The sequence below is a fragment of the Propithecus coquereli genome, unplaced genomic scaffold, assembly GCF_000956105.1.
Source record: "Propithecus coquereli isolate 6110/MARCELLA unplaced genomic scaffold, Pcoq_1.0 Scaffold101, whole genome shotgun sequence".
In the NCBI taxonomy this organism is placed as follows: domain Eukaryota; kingdom Metazoa; phylum Chordata; class Mammalia; order Primates; family Indriidae; genus Propithecus; species Propithecus coquereli.
Window position 1 is genome coordinate 5,089,053 of NW_012133970.1, and position 17,622 is coordinate 5,106,674.

Genomic DNA, 17,622 nt, shown 5'->3' on the forward strand with positions numbered 1-17,622 from the left:
CTGATAGGGTTATTGCAACAATTAGATGAGATTTTGCATATAGAACATTTATTAGAACATTTAACACAGGGCCTGACATACAGAGTAGATCAAGCACTGATCAAGTGTTGGCTATTATTATCATTTTGGATGTGGGCTCCAATCCTTTTTTCTCCATTATCTTTGTATGGTGGCACACCGTAGGCTTGGGAGCTCATTATAGAAGGAAAAATTCAAATGTGAGCATTCTCCTCCTTAGGCCCACACATTCAGTCATTTATTAATTCATTTATTCAACAGATGTATTGATATATAAAATATGTAAAAAATATATTGAGCACGAGATATACTCTAGGTACTGTTTTGCATATGGGAATTCATCAGTGAAATGACCTATAAGGTCCTTGCCACATAAATTCACACTTCAGTGAGAGAAGTTAGAATCAGCAAGAGGGCCAGTGGTGGGGTGGGGAACTCTGGAAATCCCTTATACTTTAGGGCAAGTGGAGAAGCAGAATCCAGAAAACATTATAGAGAAAGAAGTGAAACTAGGAGACATGGGTTTCATGAAATTTAAAGGAAGAGAGTCAGGGAAGGAAAGGAGCCAAATAATTTTGGATTTTTTAGAAAATTCAAATAAGAAGAAAGGAATAAACCTTGGGTTTGATAGCAATGACTTCATGGTTGACCTTGATGAGAGCAGAATGTAGTGAGTAAGAAATGAAGAAGTGGAGGTGAGGATATGAAAGCAATGAATCATGGCTCCGAATGGAAAGACAGAGCTTAGGGGAAGGAACCAGAGGAAGAGAGACTATGAAGATACAAGATAAAGCAAAGCAAAGCAGACAAGAGGAGTTAACAGATGGGGCCAGAGAGACAAGAAGAAGCTGGGACAGGAGGAATCTTTGAGATAAGAAACAAGGATGACCTTGAAGGTTTAGTGATCAGAAGTTGTTTAGAGAATTCAAGCCTAGGCCCATTTTACATTCTCAGTGAAACTGGAGGTGAAGTCATCTGCTAAGAGTTTGGGAGTAGTGTTGGCCACTTGACTAGAATAAGTGAGTTTGAAACAGCCATATTGGGCAAGTGGAAGGGAAGATGATTAAGGATGAGAGAAAAGACTGTTAAACTGTGCTAGGACCCAAATGAAGTCTGAAAACTCCCAGAGCTAGAAGTAACTCCAGCTTTCTAATCCAGAAAACCCCAGACTGTATATGCTATTGCATCAGACATCTATGGCCAAGGTTATCTACATATATCCCACAGGCTGACTAAGGGGCACCAGAAGCTGATCTTGTTTTCAGGGACATCCCTGGTGCTTCAGCCTCTGTTTCTTCTCCCTGCTTCCAGTCTTCAGAGGACCTGTAAGGGACCCATTCTGTCTGGATAACCACAAGGCTCTCCCATGAGAGGTCACTTTGCCTGTGCTTGACCCTAGAATTAGAGGCTATTCAGGTTTCTCTGAGATAAAGTCAAGGCCAATATTCTCCTGAGTGACCCTAGGTAACTTCTGAGAAAGAGCTGAGGGATGGCACCAGGGAGCTCCGAATCTCTGAACCCCAAAAGAGCCTCTCTGGCCACAAAAATAGTCAGGGTAGAGTCTGGTCCTGTCTATGCTGCTGTCAGTTTAGGCTGGTTCCAGCAGTGAAATGTAGTTGAGAAACCCTTCACCTCGGGAGTACTCAGTTGGGTTCATGAAGTACCTCTTGTCCCTCATAAGAGGAGTGGCTGGGAAGAGCCCTCAAGAATAAGCTGACCCAACCTCAGTTCTGCTGCCCAAGAACATGGAGCCAGAGTGACTCTCCTATAGACAGTGAGCTGAGAGCCTTAACCCTACCCACCGCCACACTGCACCTCAGGTCCTTGGGGCTAGTGCTGAGGAAAACTCACCTACCTAGTGGAGTCTAAAAGGTCTAGGCAATTCCATCAGCTTATAGTATTTAGGGTTTTCAGGAAAGTCCTCTTTGATAGGGTGACATTTGAGCAGAGGTCTGGAGGAAGTGAGGGAAGGAAAACATGCATATGTCTCAGGGAAGAGTTGTCCAGGCTGAAGGAACAGCAAGAGTCTGGAATATACTTTGAGTGTTGGAAGAAATAGTAAGGAGACCAATAGGGCTGGGTATGGTGGTCAAAAGGAGTGGTAGGAAATGAGATCAGAAATATATGGGCAGGCTGGCGGGGGTGGGATGGAGCATGATAGATTTCAGACTATTATAGACTATAATTAAGGACTTTGGCTTTTACTCTGAATAAGAAGGCAGGCAGTAGGATGGTTTGGACAGACTTAGACTGATGTCTGGCTGCCATGCCGAGAATTGACTGATGTGGGGTAAGAACAAGAGCAAAGAAACCTGTTGGAAGCTATGGTAATAATTCAGGTGAAAGGTAATGATGGCTTGCACTAGAGTAGTTGCAGTGAAGGTGCTGAGAAGTGGCAGGATTCAGAGTATATCTTGGAGGCAGGCTGATCAGATGTGCTGATGGATTGGATGTGAGATGTGAGAAAAAAAGGAGGCGAGCATGATTTCAATGTTTTTGGCCTCATGGATTATTGTGAGAATGAAATGAATTAATCCATATAAAACATTTGGAACTGTGCCTGGTAAGTGCTCAGTGAGGGTCAGCTATTATTATGATATTATTGGACGAGCTATGGTAGAGGGCAGTAGCTTCATATTTGCAGCTCATAGTCATTTTCCAAATAATCAGGCAACAGCTTGTGGACTCTGAGATTTCCCTGGTACCTCTAGCTCAAGTTTCCTCTTATACTTCCAGGCAGAATCATGGAGTACAAGGAGCCTCTTCATCTATAAAATGGGGATAATAATTCCTACCATATAGGACTGTTGTAAGCTATGAAGGGACATGTTTGCATGATTTACAGATGCTCGGTAAATGTTGTTCCTGCCCACTTTCAAGACCCTTTCTACTGAAAGTATGGTCTGTGGCCCAGCAGCATCAGTATCACCTGAAAACTTTGTTAGAGTCTTGGCTTCACACCAGAGTTATCAAATCAGAGTGTATGTTTTAACAGGATCCCTAGGTGATTTGTGTGCACATTAATGCGTGAGAAGTATTGCTCTAGAGTTTTGAGGTCATCTAATCCAACAACCTCTTCAGGTTGCAGATGCAGAAAGGAAGGCTAAGAGACAGGAAGAGACTTAGCTGACTTTACACATGGAGTTAATTTTGCCAAGACTCCTAAATCCCAAGCTAGGGTTCTTTCTACTACACTAGAGTTTCAGGACTGTCTGTAACCCAGCCTCTCTGGGAGGCACAGGATAAAGGAAGTGCAGAGGGCCCCTCATCTAGGAAAGGACAGGGCAGAATTAAGAGATACATAGGGTAGCTATTTTTATTTTAATCTCACAGATGATGTTAAAGGGCCCTAAAGTACATTTATTTATTTTATTTAATAAAAAATTGTATGCTACTTACTATGTCCCAGAAAGTATTCTAAGCTCCTATACATATTAACATTATTTTGTATATTAATTCATGTAATCCTCAAAATAATCCTATGAGGATGGGATTATTATTGTCCCCATTTTACAGAAGAGAACACTGAACCGCAGAGTGGTTAAGTAACTTGCCGCAGGACACACAGCTAGTAAGGGGCAGACCTGGGATTCCAACTCAGGCAGTTTTCCCTCCTTTTAGGCCTTAGCTAATAGTAGCAGTCAAAGTGGCTACATTGTGGTCTAACCAGGGGACAGATATGGGGTTCATTAGGACCTTTTCAGTGTCACCTCAAGTTCCTATTCAGCCCTTTTCCACCAAAGGTTTTACAGCCCCTGTACTGAGACCTCACTCCAAATTCCTGGCATATAGCCTCTGCCGGGTCCAAGAGAGGCCCCTCAGAGTCTGATAATGGCACATTGCTTGGTCTCCTCCGTCATACCTTGGCTCAAGCTTTTCTCTCTATACATACATAATGCTATTTGCTCTTCCTCCTTTTTTTAACCCTCCCAATCTATTGAAGAGCATTTGCCTTTTCTGGCTGTATACTGTCTTTCTTTTTTGCTCCTCCTTCCTGTCCCACATTGCTCTTGTAGCATGTACCTCATAGTTTGGCCCTTGGATCTAGACTGTGTGTGTTATCTAACTGTGCCCTGTCTGTCTTATCTCCCCAGCTCCTCTGCATGTTCTTCAAGGTCAGGGACTAGTAACGTTTCAGGACTTCCCCACTGTTGCCTCTGAAATCATAGGTTCATAAACTCCCAAAGTGTCACTACTGGAAGGGTCCTTAGAGACTAGGTAGTCCAATCCCCTCCTTGCACAGTTAGACACTTGGGGGCTCAGAGATGGTGAGGGGCTGGCTCAAGGTCAGAGCCAAGTACGGAATCCAGTTTTCCTTTATTTTTCGTGATCTTTTCCCCACATCATGTCTCCTCTCCTCCTCCTATCAAAAGCCGACCACAGGCCGGGCGCGGTGGCTCACGCCTGTAATCCTAGCTCTCTGGGAGGCCGAGGCGGGCGGATTGTTTGAGCTCAGGAGTTCGAGACCAGCCTGAGCAAGAGCGAGACCCCGCCTCTACTAAAATTAGAAGGAAATTAATCGGCCAACTAAAAAAATATAGAAAAAATTAGCCAGGCATGGTGGCGCATGCCTGTAGTCCCAGCTACTTGGGAGGCTGAGGCAGTAGGATCGCTTGAGCCCAAGAGTTTGAGGTTGCTGTGAGCTAGGATGACGCCACGGCAGTCTAGCCAGGGGAACACAGCGAGACTCTGTCTCAAAAAAAAAAAAAAAAAGCCGACCACCCTTCTGAATGAAGGAGTATAAAAACAAACAAACAACAAAAAAGAGACAGGGCCAGAGCTGGAAAGTGGCTTCTCCATGTGTCTGAAAATCCTTACTTTTCCAACCCTAATTTTCCCTGCCAAACTTCAGGCTTGCTAACGCATGCACAAAACTTTGATCAGCTGAACTGCATTCAGCTGTGAGTCACAAGACACGGAATCCGCACAGTGCTTTCGACCACTTGACCCTCCCTCTGTTCCCACAAACTGGGCTGGCTCAGAACCCTCTCTTCCCCGCTTCAGTCCCCAGAGCTTTGCAGCTCCTGCCATACCAGTGGCTTGGTCACAGTTTACTCTCCAGCCTCACAGTGTCGCTCTCAGAGGCGGGATTTGTTTGCATAGCTACGCCTAGAAACTCAAGTAGTCCAATAGCTGCTGCAGAAGCCTCGAGGGGGCGGGGGAAGTAGGAGTTGCATGAAAGGAATAGAGGGTGGGTTTAGGCTGTTGTTGCTACATGTGGATGTGAAATGAGTAGAGCGCGACTTTGATTGCTACGCATTTTATCTGCTGTGAGTGTGGTATGCTGGCTGGGGACTGAGAGCGTGGGGGAGGGCGCTGAGGGGCTGGGTGGCCTGTCTGCTCTGCGCTGAGGTGTGTTTGCCTGGGAATCCTGTTGTTGAGACGCGATCCGTCCATTCATCCGCTACAAGGTAAGTGTGGGAACACCCCATGGCATGGCGAGGCGGCTGGGACCTTCCACCTCGGGGTGGAAGTACAGGATCAGGTCAGCATAACCCTGCTAGGGTGCTGCAAAGTCAGAATGGCTGGAAAGGCGCCCCTGGACATCTGTGGGTCCATCCATTTCTGCCTGGAGAGTACTGTCTGAGGTGCCAGGGACCAAAGCTGATATTCCCCAGGGTCTTGGCAAGCCAGTTCCTGCCCGTGTAGGCTATTACTGGACCAGGATGGCCTCTGGGAACATGCCCAGACATGTCCATCCACCTTGAGTCTCTGGGTTTGGGAGATAAGCAAGAGAAGGAGGCTGGAAATTGGGGGAGGAGAGTAGGGAGTGGATCAGACATGTGGAGCATCCAGCTGGAAACAGAACTGCTGGCCCACCCACGTGGCTCCTGGGCAAGTCAGGGCTTGTGTAAAGAGCACGCTGGCTCTGTTTGGGGGCCTCCAGTCTACTCCCTCACCCGCCAGGCTGGGTTTCACTTGATCCCTCACTCCTGGAAGCTGAGCCCAGGGCAGTGATATTTTGATCCTGCCTTACCCCAAACACTGGCCAAGGCCCAGGCAGCTGCGAGAACTGGGGGACAAGAAGAGACCCGCCAGAGCCGGCTGGGAAAATAGAGACTGCAAGGTCTGATTTGGACAGGTGTTGGCAGTACTGGCCAATGTCATGCAGGGTGGCTGGGGTAGGACAGTGTGGAACATCTCCCCTAGGTAGCTCCCCTGTCGCCTCTCCTCCCTAACATACCTTCCATTCAACTTGACTCACTGACCACCTACTGTGTGCTACTATGAGTGGGACAGTGAGATGCTTAAGACATAGCCTGTCCCCACTGAGGCTTGACAGACTCACCATGGGTATAAGAATACCAATAAATATAACACGAGATAGGTTTATAAAGGTTCAATCAAAATGCTCTGAGGTTGTTAAGGATTATATCAAGTTGAGCCAGACGAAGTCAGAAAAGGTTTTTTGATTGTTCTTTGAAATTGTAACCGTTCAGGGCTCCAGAGCCAGACTACTTGAATTCAGATCCCATCCCCACCGTTTATTAACTTGTCTGCCCTTGGACAAGTAGAATTACTTCCCCCTCTCTCGGCTTCCATTAACTACAGGCTAACGTGGAGATAATAATAGCACCTTCCTCATCGGGCTGTTGTGAGGATTCAATGAGATAATCCATATAAAATACTTGCACACACTTAGCACAGTGGCTGACCCAAAATAAGCACTCAATAAATGTTAACTATTATTATTTAAGCTAGACCATGGAGCACAGATAGGATTTCAACAGGTGGAGATAGGAGAGAAAGCATTTTAAGCAGAGAAAACAACAGGAACAACTGCTTGAAGGCAGGGAAGCTCAGGGTGTGAGAAAAGAACACCAGCTGAGCTGGATTTTAGAGCATCATTAGAGGAAAAGTGGAAGTTAAAGTTACCATGGTAGATTGGTGGTAAACCGCAAAAGATTTGGATGCTAGTGTCTCTCTTTGATTCGGAAAGCGCTTGAAAGTTCCTCAGCCAGAGAAAACATCAGATCTATACTTTAGAAAGAATAATCTGGCAATCATGAGTCAGCCGGATTGGAATATGGACACACAAGTGGTGGAGAAACTAGATGTACAGAGGGGAGAAGGTGTTAGACTGAGGCCGTGGCTGTGGGAATAGAAAGGAGGCGATGAATTTAACAAGGCATAACAAAAGTTGAATAATACAGAACTTTGAAGCTGGTAAATTATATTAGATTGAAAAAGGAGGAATGAGAGAATCAGAATCTCTAGGGATTGGCTTAGACCTTAAAAGGTTGTGCATTCCCATCCTCCTTCTGAAAATGATGCAATAGAAAGGGTATTTGCCTTTTGAGTTGGACACGGCTATTTTCTCAAGTCCTGGGTCTGCTACTTAACCTGTTGTTTGTGATCCTAAGCACATTATGCTCCTAAAATTCCCAAGTAGGATCAGTATTTCCACAGGATATTTAGAAATATGTGTGGAGGATATGGTGTATTTTTTTACACAAGGATTGAGGTACTACTACATTTAGTGCCACCAGTTTGATGCAGCAAAGAAATGTTCCTCCCACCCACCTATATAATACCAGTAGTAAGCCCAGTGAGAAATATTGAACTTTGAGCCTCAGTTTCCTACCCTGGAAAAGAGGGAGAATAGTACCTGCATTATAGTGTTGTTGGGAGGATTAAAAGACATAGTTCCTGCAAAGGATCTAGCACACTGACTGATGCATAGTAGTACATCATGAATCATAATTTTATTTTACCCCAATTGACTTCACCTTAAAACATCCTTGCTAGTCTCTGCCTGAACACTTCTAGAGGGAGGATCCTTACTGTTCTCTGAAAGAGTTTATTCCTTTCAGGGAAAGCCTTGACTGTTATAAGTTCTTCCTTTTGTTAAGCTGAACTTACTTTCCCTATAGTTTTCACCCAGATGTCCTAGTTATTCTCCCTGGAGCCACCCAGAACAATCTGTTCTGTTTCTTCTGTTATAGTCCTTCAGAGATCTGAAGACCAGAGACCAGATTCCCCTACATCTTCTGTTCCCAGGTCAAAGAGCTCAGCTACTTCTACCATGCCTCGTATGGCATGGTGTCAAGGCAAATATAACTCTGAGGTTTTGAGCTATACAAATTGGGGTGATGGGGGTGCCTTCATAGTGACGAGGAACACTGCAAAAGGAACAGCATGGGTAAATGTGACAAATTTCTTTTTTTTTGTGACAAATTTCTTTGTAATTTATTATTTCTTTATCATTTTTCCCACTGTGTGCCGAGTATTTTCAAACCTATTATCTGAATCACTATTCACCTGACTAGGGAATGTGCAGATCTTCTTGTTTTAATTGTACAGCTGGCCAAAGAGGCCAAGAGAAAATGAAACTTTCTAGAGATTGTTTAGTAAATAAGTGTCTGAGCCAGAATTGGAAGCCAGATTTTTCTTACTCTAAGTTCAGTGTGTTTTTTTCTATTTCCGTGGCTTTTGGGGTTTAAGGTGATAGCTGGGCAATTAGGCCAACTCTGGCACTAGGAAAGGAGACGAGAGAAAGATGGATCCTTCAGTTACCTTATTGAAGTTATTCCTTCTTTGAAAGAATTCCTCTCTTCAGATGTCTTTTAGTTGTTTTGTTTTGGGACAGGGTCTCTCTCTGTTGCCCAGACAGCTGCACAGTGGCATCATCATAGCTCACTGCAACCTCAGACTACTGGGTTCAAATGATCTTCCTGCCTCAGTCCCCCCTGTAGCTGGGACTACAGGTGTGCTCCACAACGCCTGGCTAATTTTTATTTTTCGTAGAGATGGGGTCTTGCTATGTTGTTCAGGCTTGTCTCAAACTCTTGGCCTCAAGCGATCCTCCCACCTCAGCCTCCCAAAGTGCTAGGATTACAGGTGTGAGCCATGTCCAGCCTTAAATGTCTTCTTGACCTGCTCCAGTCGAATGCCTCCTGCAGAGTGTGAGGCATCTTTTAGAACCATTCCTCAGAGCTTGATATTGAAGCAGAAGCTGTTTTTCTCTGCTTTCTTTCTGGAGACTGGCTTCATCTATGTATTTCACCCCTGGGAGCTTAACAGGAGGGATGTAGGTAAGTTTCACTATCAGTGTGTCAGTGTATAAAATGGAAGGACTATTACTATTACCTGTACTAATAGGAGATATGAGGATGGCTGTAGCCTTACCTTGGATTAGCGTTAACTGTATAGATTTTCTGTATCCCCCACCAGACCATGATCCCCTAAAGGTAGAGAACATATTTTATTCACCTCTGGTTTTCCTTCTTGCCATTAAGTCCTAACAGAATGCCTAGCATAGAAGGTTCTTGTCAAGTGGTTTTGGAGTGACCAAAAATTCATCTTTCCCATCCTGGGGCGATGACAGTTATGATATCCCCCCAGGTATCCCCAAATGCATCATGCCATTATCAAAGATAAAGGAATTAGCATGCAATATATGGTGAAATCCAACAGTGACATGTCATTACTTCGAGGAGGTTGTTAGTCACTATCATGCATAGACCAAAAAGAATGAGGAACACTATTTTCCTTCCATGAGCCATCTCTCCCTGACTCAGCCCACTCTTTGGAATTATTTCTGGTGAGGGTAAAATGAGCCAATATTGGGCTGTGGGAGTTAGGAAAAAAGAAGCTAGAGGCTTGGTAATATAGTCACTGAGTAATCAGTCCTATATGGAAAATAGGCCACTGAGCCCTGAATATGGAGACTTGAATTCTAGTCCAAGCTCTGCCACTGAACAACTACGTGAACTTGGAAAAATTTTATCCCTTCTCTGAGCCTCAATTTCCTCATCTGGACCATTAGGGAATGGGGTTATGTTGTCTTAAAGAATCCTTTTGGGATTCTATGATGGGATTCAATTATCTGATGGTTTAAGGTCTTAACCAGTTGCCAAAGAGGAGAAGAAAATAAACTGTAATGGAATGTGCTGTCTTGTGAGTACTGAGGTGCCTGTTACTAAAGGAGTTCAAGTAGAGCTGGATGGTATTTCTTTACTGGGCAACAGGCAGCTGAGACTGAGATGAGTTTTAAACTCCCTTTTGACTCTAAGATTGTCAGAGTCTGAAAATGGTCTCACAAAGTATGCATTACATATGACATCATAGGCTTCTTGTTATCAGTTACACCTTCCCTCCACAACCCTAAAAAGGCCTATACCTTTCTTCCTTTTGTTGGGCATCCTCAAAAAAGAAAGGCAAGAAATATTTTGGCAGCAGTATCTCATCCTTTATATATAGGCCTTATTCTATGGGCTGATTCTTTCAGTCCTTTTGTAAGGATATAGCCCTGGGCTGTGCTTGCAAATGCCCACTGGTTTTTATCCCTGCTCTTTTAGGATATTTTATTCCCTGGTCTATGAGGAAGGTATGGAGTACTTGATAGTATTTGGATTGCTATGGGAAAAAAGGGACTGTTCTTATTGACATCTTCAGAGAGATACAGCTATTACAGATTGCTTGGCAAATTGGACAGTGTGGAGAGAATGGGGGGAAAGACCAACAAATATTTATAGAAATAAAAAATTAGAGTGCTTGACTGAGTTTTATCCTGTTCCCAGCCCTGCAAATAAATCATACCATAAATTCATTTCCCAGCTGGGATAACTCACCCAAAGCATTTTTGTGAAGTCAACTCATCTCCACTCCTAATACTGCTTGTGAGGTAACTAATTTTTGATGATACTATAATTTCGTGATATCCTGTGGTGGTCAGTACACAAATAAATGGCTCACTTCGACTAGGGTGACAGCAGAGCAAAACAGAGACTTTGGCTGAGTGTTGGTCTGATCTGTGGCTTGTATCCAATGCCCTTTGTTTCCCAGCTATGGGTGGGATAGGAACAACAATAATAGCAACGTCTCACATGTGCAGCACAAGCTGGAGTTTCCAGAGTGTTCTCACATACATTATCTCATTTTTCCTTTGAACATCATCCGGGTAGTTTCTGTGCCTTTGCTCCCACTTGGGAAGATTGTTTCAGCAATCATTTCAAGGATACTTTCCCCTCAAAAATCAGTCCAAAAATTTGCTGGTCTTAATTTCATCCCCCCTTTCCAAAATTATACCTCTATTATTGGCTGCACAGTTCCTTTCTCCCTCTCTTTAACAATTATTTTTCAGCAGTTTCCAGATACTAACCAAATATTTCTATTTTTTAGCTTTTTCTCCTACTCAATTTATAGTCTTCTAAATTGTATTTGTCTTTTGAGTTTCTGCTTTGTTTGTTGTAAGTGTGTGTGCATGCACACATGTATTTTGAAGGAGAAAGAATTTGACTCATATGGTTAACATTTGCTTCCGGCTGAGTGGAAGGCTGAGTTCAATTGGTTATTAATTCTATTTGTACAGTGACAAAAGCTTTTAATAAGATTTTTTTTCTTTTTCTACCCAGCTGGGGATTGCCTCTTGTACTGTGCACTGGAATAAAGGACAAGGTAAATAGGTGAGGCTTCTTTAATTTTACACAGCTTCCTTCATTCTCCTTTGTTGATATGCCAATCCTGACATTGCTGGACCAGATGTTGCTATCGCTAACAGTTAAAATTCTTTAGCCACTTTGGAGTGAAGACAGAAGACCCTTAAAAACTGTAGTAACCACCAGTGGTCTCTGAGTTATTTCTATTCTAGGCAGATATTTTAGCATGCTCGAACATAAAAAGACAATTTACTTTTATCACATGCCCATGAAATAAAATCAAAATAATGTATCCCCAGTCCTAACCTTTCTCCACCTCCCTGTATTAACAGCTGACACTGTTGCTCACCCCTTATTTCTTAAAACATTGTCCTTTACTACCCTATCCAGGGTCTATTCTTTCTTCCCTGGCTTCCCCTTCTTGGTTGCTGCTGGCTATTCTTCCTCTTCCAGCTTCAAATATGGGAGTCCCCCAATGTTTTGTTCTTGGCATTCTTTACCCATCTGAGTCTGTGCCATGATTTACCTAAGTCAATATTTCTCAACACCTCTCCGGAGGTTTTTACTTAGTTAGTCTAGGGCATAGATATTTTTTCAAATGCCCCAGATGATTCTGATGTGCAGCTATGAGCAAGAATTGCTTTTCTGGTTTTTTTTTCATGCGTTCATCTCATCTCCAACTCCACCTTATGTTCTGCGTACTATGATTACATGCTTGGCATGACCGCTGAAATATGTTACTCTATCCCCTCTAAATCTCCACACTTAAAATGATTAAAAAATAGTACATTGTTGTTTCTGTTTTCCTACCAACAAACTCCCCTTTCACTCTTCATGTCCCTGGCATTTTCCTAGTTTCCCAGGCAAGAACTTTCAGAATCTCCTCTGACTTGTGTCTTTCTCTTTGCGAGGACTGTATCTCCTACCATCTCTTCCTCTCTATTCCTATTGTAACCACCCTTATCCTGGTCCTTATCTCCTAAGGCTTGGGCAGTAACCCTGTCAAACCATTATTTAAAACACAATCAAGCTAGCTTTCAGAAAATGCTTTTTTCCCACTTAAAATATTACTGAAGAAAAATAAAATTTCAGTGAAGTCTGGGAGGATCTCCATTCCCTATTTTAGTATTCAGTACTGCCTTGGAAAGCATTACAGACTCAAGGGTCCTAAATTACCTTTGAATTCTGGCTTTGTTTCTTACTAGCTAAATAAATTTAGGGGAATCCTTTCCGTCTGAGCCTCAATTTTTAAAAATATGTTAATTGATAATAATAATCCCTAGCTTTCTCCTAGGGTTATTGCGAGGATCTACTGGGCTAATTGATATAAATCCCTTTACAAACTGTGAAACCTTTCACTCAGGCAAAAGATTATTACCGTTATTCTGTAAGTTATTTTTACCATTCACTCATCCAACACATATTTATTTAGTGCCTACTGTGCTCCAGGGACTATTCTAAGCACTGGGAATGAATTAATGAATACAATAGGCACTGTGGTCTCGTGGTGCTTATATTCTAGTTGGGGAAGGAACAGGAAATAAAGAAGCAAATAAGTAAGATATATGATATGTCAGAGGCCATAAGTGCTATGGAGAAGAATAAAACAGGAAAGGGGATAGGCAGTATGGAGGAAAGGTGTAATTTTGAAAGAGTAATCAGAGTAGCCTTACTAAGAAGATGATATAAAAACAAAGACCTGAAGAAGATGAGGGGGGATAGCCATGTGGATTCCTGGGGAAGAACATATCTGGGAACAGCAGCTGTGAAGGCCTCAAGATGAGAGCGTTCCTGGTTACTTTGAAGAATAGCAAGGAGGCTGGTATGGCTAGAGTGAAGTGAATAAAGAGAAGAGTGGTAGAGCACGAGGCCAAAGAGATAATGGGAGAAGTTGAGGTAGGAAGATCATGTAAGGCCTCACTGGCCATTATAAGGACTTAAGCTTGTTTTGTTTTTACATATACATGCTTTATTATATACCATACATCATTGTGCACATTTCGTTTGTACCTACCCATTCCTCTGTGGGGTTATGTCCAAAACTATGTAGGATGTAAATTTTATTATGGGTGAAAGATGGAGCCATCGATGGATTTTGAGGCTGAAAATGGCATGATCTAACGTGTTTTAAAAGAATCACCCCACCATCAGCTTCTTTATCTTTATCCCCTATTCTTCCTAGAAAAAAAATGTGTGGACTCTAGGTTACTTCCTCATCAGATTCCCTCTGAATGTGGGAGGGACAGAAAAGCTTTTTCTCTGACTGTACTTTATATTTAGGTGAAACAGACAAGGCCAGACCCAAAAGAGCCCCTCAGAACAGTGATTTTCAACATTGGCTGCACATGAAAATCACTTGTTGAACCGTATAAATTCTATGTGCTCAGGCCACAACTCTGACTAATTAAAAACAGAATGTCAGGTGTGGCACCAGGTATCAATATTTTTTGTAGCCTCCAAGGTATAGTCAAGACTGAGAACCACTGGTCTAAGAGATTGGCCAAACCAACTTCCTCATGGTATGAATGGGGACCTTGAGTCTAGCATTGGGAAGGGATGTGCTCATGATGGCAGAGGTGGGCCTAGGACCATTCACCATACTGAGCTAAAACAGGAAAGGAAAAATTCACAAATAGTGGGCAGGAGGAAGATATGATGTTTGATAGTTTGGAAGGAGGTTATGGGAAAGAGAAAGCTGGGATAGGAGTGGCCCTGGGTCAGGCCAGAATAGGGAAGGCTGAGGGCCAGCACCAAATGGTAAAGCAACATCTGGATTATAGGTCAAACATCTGGAAAAGATGTGGACACTATACAGATTAGAAGCTTAATTTTCAAAGAAAGGAGTGCTGTTGAGGCTAGGCTGAGCAGCAACTGCTTTGATTTTTGCCAGTAGTATGCACGTGGGTGGGTGGGCTCAGAGGAGAGGAATGGTCAGGGCATGGACCAGCTGCTATCTTCCTCACCCTTTTTAATCCCACACCTCCTGCACTGTCCAGGGAAAGCAAATATCCTGAAGTCCTGAGTTCTTAATTTAGATTTGTCATCCTGTCATGCCTACCCATACTAGAGAGTGAGAGCATGTTTCACCCCACAGGCATGTGTGCAAGTTGAGAAGAGCAGCAGCCGCAAGCTGTGGCCAGAGGCAGCTGCACCCCAGCAGCCTGAGTACCTCACATCCAGCAGAAACTTGGCTAACATCAATTATTCAGGGCACAGTGAGCTAATGTGGGGATTACTATTAATGTCAGCCTCATTGCTTCTCTTCCCTGTCTGCCCGCATTCTTACTCTTTTAGGTTATTTTTTGGGAAAGCAGGACTGCGGAAGGGGCAGGAAGCAGTTACATGACAGAGACGGGCCAAATAAGGAGACACTCTAGTCATTTTACCACTTTTCAGCCCCTCTGGTTAAACCCAATAAATTTATATACAGCACTTACTGCATAGGTTGGGTGAAAAGTTAGGTGAAACAAATCATAGTTGGAGGTTTATATTATAATATCCTTAGCAGCTTTAAAAATTTGTTATTTGAGGGCTAACTTAGGCAATATCTGTTGAAATAATATAGGGTAGTTCACAGTATTAAAGAAAAAGCTGAAGAACCATCTTTTTTTAAAAAAATGAGATATAATTCACATACCATAAAATTCACCCTTTTAAAGTATATAATTCACTGGTGGTTTTTAGTATGTTCACAAAGTTATACAAACATTACTGCTATCTAATTCCAGGCTATTTTCATCACCCCAAAAGAAGCTCATACCCATTAACCAGTCACTCCCCATTTCCCCTTCCCCCCAGCCCCTGGCAACCACTAAATCTACTTTCTGTGTCTATGTATTGCCTAATTTGGGTATTTTATGTAAATGTAATCATGCAGTATTTGTCCTTTTGTGTCTGTTCTCTCAGTTAGCATAGTGTTTTCATGGCTCATACATGTTATGTAATATTTTGAGAACTTCATTCCTTTTTCTGGCTGAACAATATTTCATTGTATGAAGAGACAGCATTTTGTATATACACTCATCAATTGATGCACATTTGGGTTTTTTCCACTTTTTACCTATTACGAATAATGCCGCTAAGGTCATTCATCTGCTGGTTTTTTGTGTGGACACATGTTTTCAATTGTCTAGGAGTGAAATTGCTGGATTATGTGGTAAGTCTATGTTTAACGTTTTGAGGAACTGCCAGAGTGTTTCACAAAGGAGCTGCACCATTTTACATTTTACACCACCAACAATATACAAGAGTTCTAATTTTTCCACATCCTTGACAACACCTGATTGCCCATATTTTTATTATAGCCACCCTAGTGGGTGTAAATGGTATTCATTGGTGTTTTGATTTGCATTCCCTTTATTGCTAATGACATTGAGCATATTTTCATGTGTTTATCGGCTATTTGCATATCTTCTTGGGGTAATATCTATTCAGATACTTTGCCCATTTTAAATTAGGGTGTCTTTTTATTTTTGAGTTGTAAGAGTTCTCTGTATATTTTAAGTACAAGTCTCTTATGAGATATATGATTTATAAATTTTTATCTCACATTGTGTGGGTTCTTTTCATTTTCTAGATGGTGTATTTTGAAACACAAAAGTTTTTACTTTTAAGTTTTAAATTTAAATGCCATTTATCTTTTTTTTTCTTTCGTTGCTTGGACTTTTGGTGCATCTAAGAAACCATTGCTTAACCTAATGTCACAAAGATTTACACATATTTTTAAGAAAAAAATTAAAAATTATAGAATGTTTATGTTTTCTTATAATAAAACCTTTATAAGCGTTTTATAGTTTTAGCTCTCACATTTAGGGCTTTAGCATATCTCGAGTTAATTTTGTATATGATGTGAGGCAGAGGTCCAATTTGCTGGGACATACAGTTGCCCCAACATCATTTTTTGAAAAGACTATTCTTTTCCCATTGTATTGTCTTGGCATTCTTTAAAAATCAATCGGCCACAGTATAGCACCTTTATTTATAATGATCCCAAATTAAAAACAGCCCAATGTCCATCAAGAACAAAAAAAGTGTAAATTGTGGTATATGCATGTAACGGGTACTACACAGCAATGGTAATGCACAAATGTTGCTACACACAATGTAATGGATAAATATCACAGACATTATATTGAGCAAAAGAAGCCAGAAACAAAAGAGTGCATCTTGTATGATCCCAATTTATATGAAGTTCAAGGACAGGTAAAACTAATCATTGTGGTAGAAGCCAGAGTTGTAATTACCTGGCGAAGGGGTGGTATTGACTAATCTTTGTGCTCCCTCCTGTGTATTTGTTGTACTTCAATAAAAAACAAACAAACAAAAAAACGCAGCATGAGACCCAGATGAGTTTTTAGAGCACTTCATATTACCTTATCTGATGCCCAAACTACTCCTAAGAGTTACACAGGACAGATATTCCCTGGGCAGGTTGGGCAAATTGGAGGCAGTATTTGAGGGTGTTGCCTGTGTGGTTGGAGGGCTTTGGCAGAAGCAGAATCCCATCATGTGTTACATCCCAGAGTATGGACACAAGGGGCACCCGACCACTTCCTTCTTTCTCCTAACCCCTACTAATGTAAAGACAGGAAAAAGAAAAGAGGACATAATCCCATGTCAGAGTTGAGGCAACAAAAATTTCTTACCTAAGGTTTTGGAGGTAAGAGGGATTATTCTGTGGAAAATGATCTGCTATTCAATTAAGTCCCTAGTAATAACCTAACTTATTTGTAAATCTCATTTTATTTCTTTTGCACTTCTGTTTCAAAGACAATTGTGTCAGAAAAGCTTCCAAACCTTTGTCAACTGAGTTTATCTTATACAGGAATACTTGGATGAACATCCAGCAAACAATGAGAACAATGTTTCTTTTAGCCAAGGTGGCTTAGATACTGATGGTGTTGTGGGGAATCCTGTCCTTAAGCTTCAGATCACTGGTGGCTGCAGTTCATGAGGAACTGTAGTGGTGCCACATCTTAAAAATGATTTTTATGCTACAGCTGGGGTGAGTCAATGGAGAAGCTTTTCACTTTTCTTCTCCATAAATCCCAAGAGTGACAAGTGTGCCCTCATTTTAGTGTATTCCCCACTCTCCTGAAGGGCAGAAGGGAAAGGACCCTGCTAAACCAGAGAGGAATGGGAAAGGAACATACTAATTACCAAGTGTCTCATAAGTATTAAACCCTGTACTAGGCTCTTCAACATGTATTATCACATTTGATTC

General features: G+C 42.1%; 1 protein-coding gene across 1 annotated transcript in view; it reads left to right on the top strand.

Moving 5' to 3' along the window:
• Positions 1–5,222: 5,222 nt before the first annotated feature.
• Positions 5,223–17,622, top strand: part of EDA2R (ectodysplasin A2 receptor) — a 32,419-nt gene continuing 20,019 nt past the window's right edge. Inside the window, exon 1 of the mRNA XM_012643363.1 lies at positions 5,223–5,288. The gene's annotated coding sequence lies outside the window, so the exon portion shown is untranslated. The remainder of the gene's footprint in view (positions 5,289–17,622) is intronic.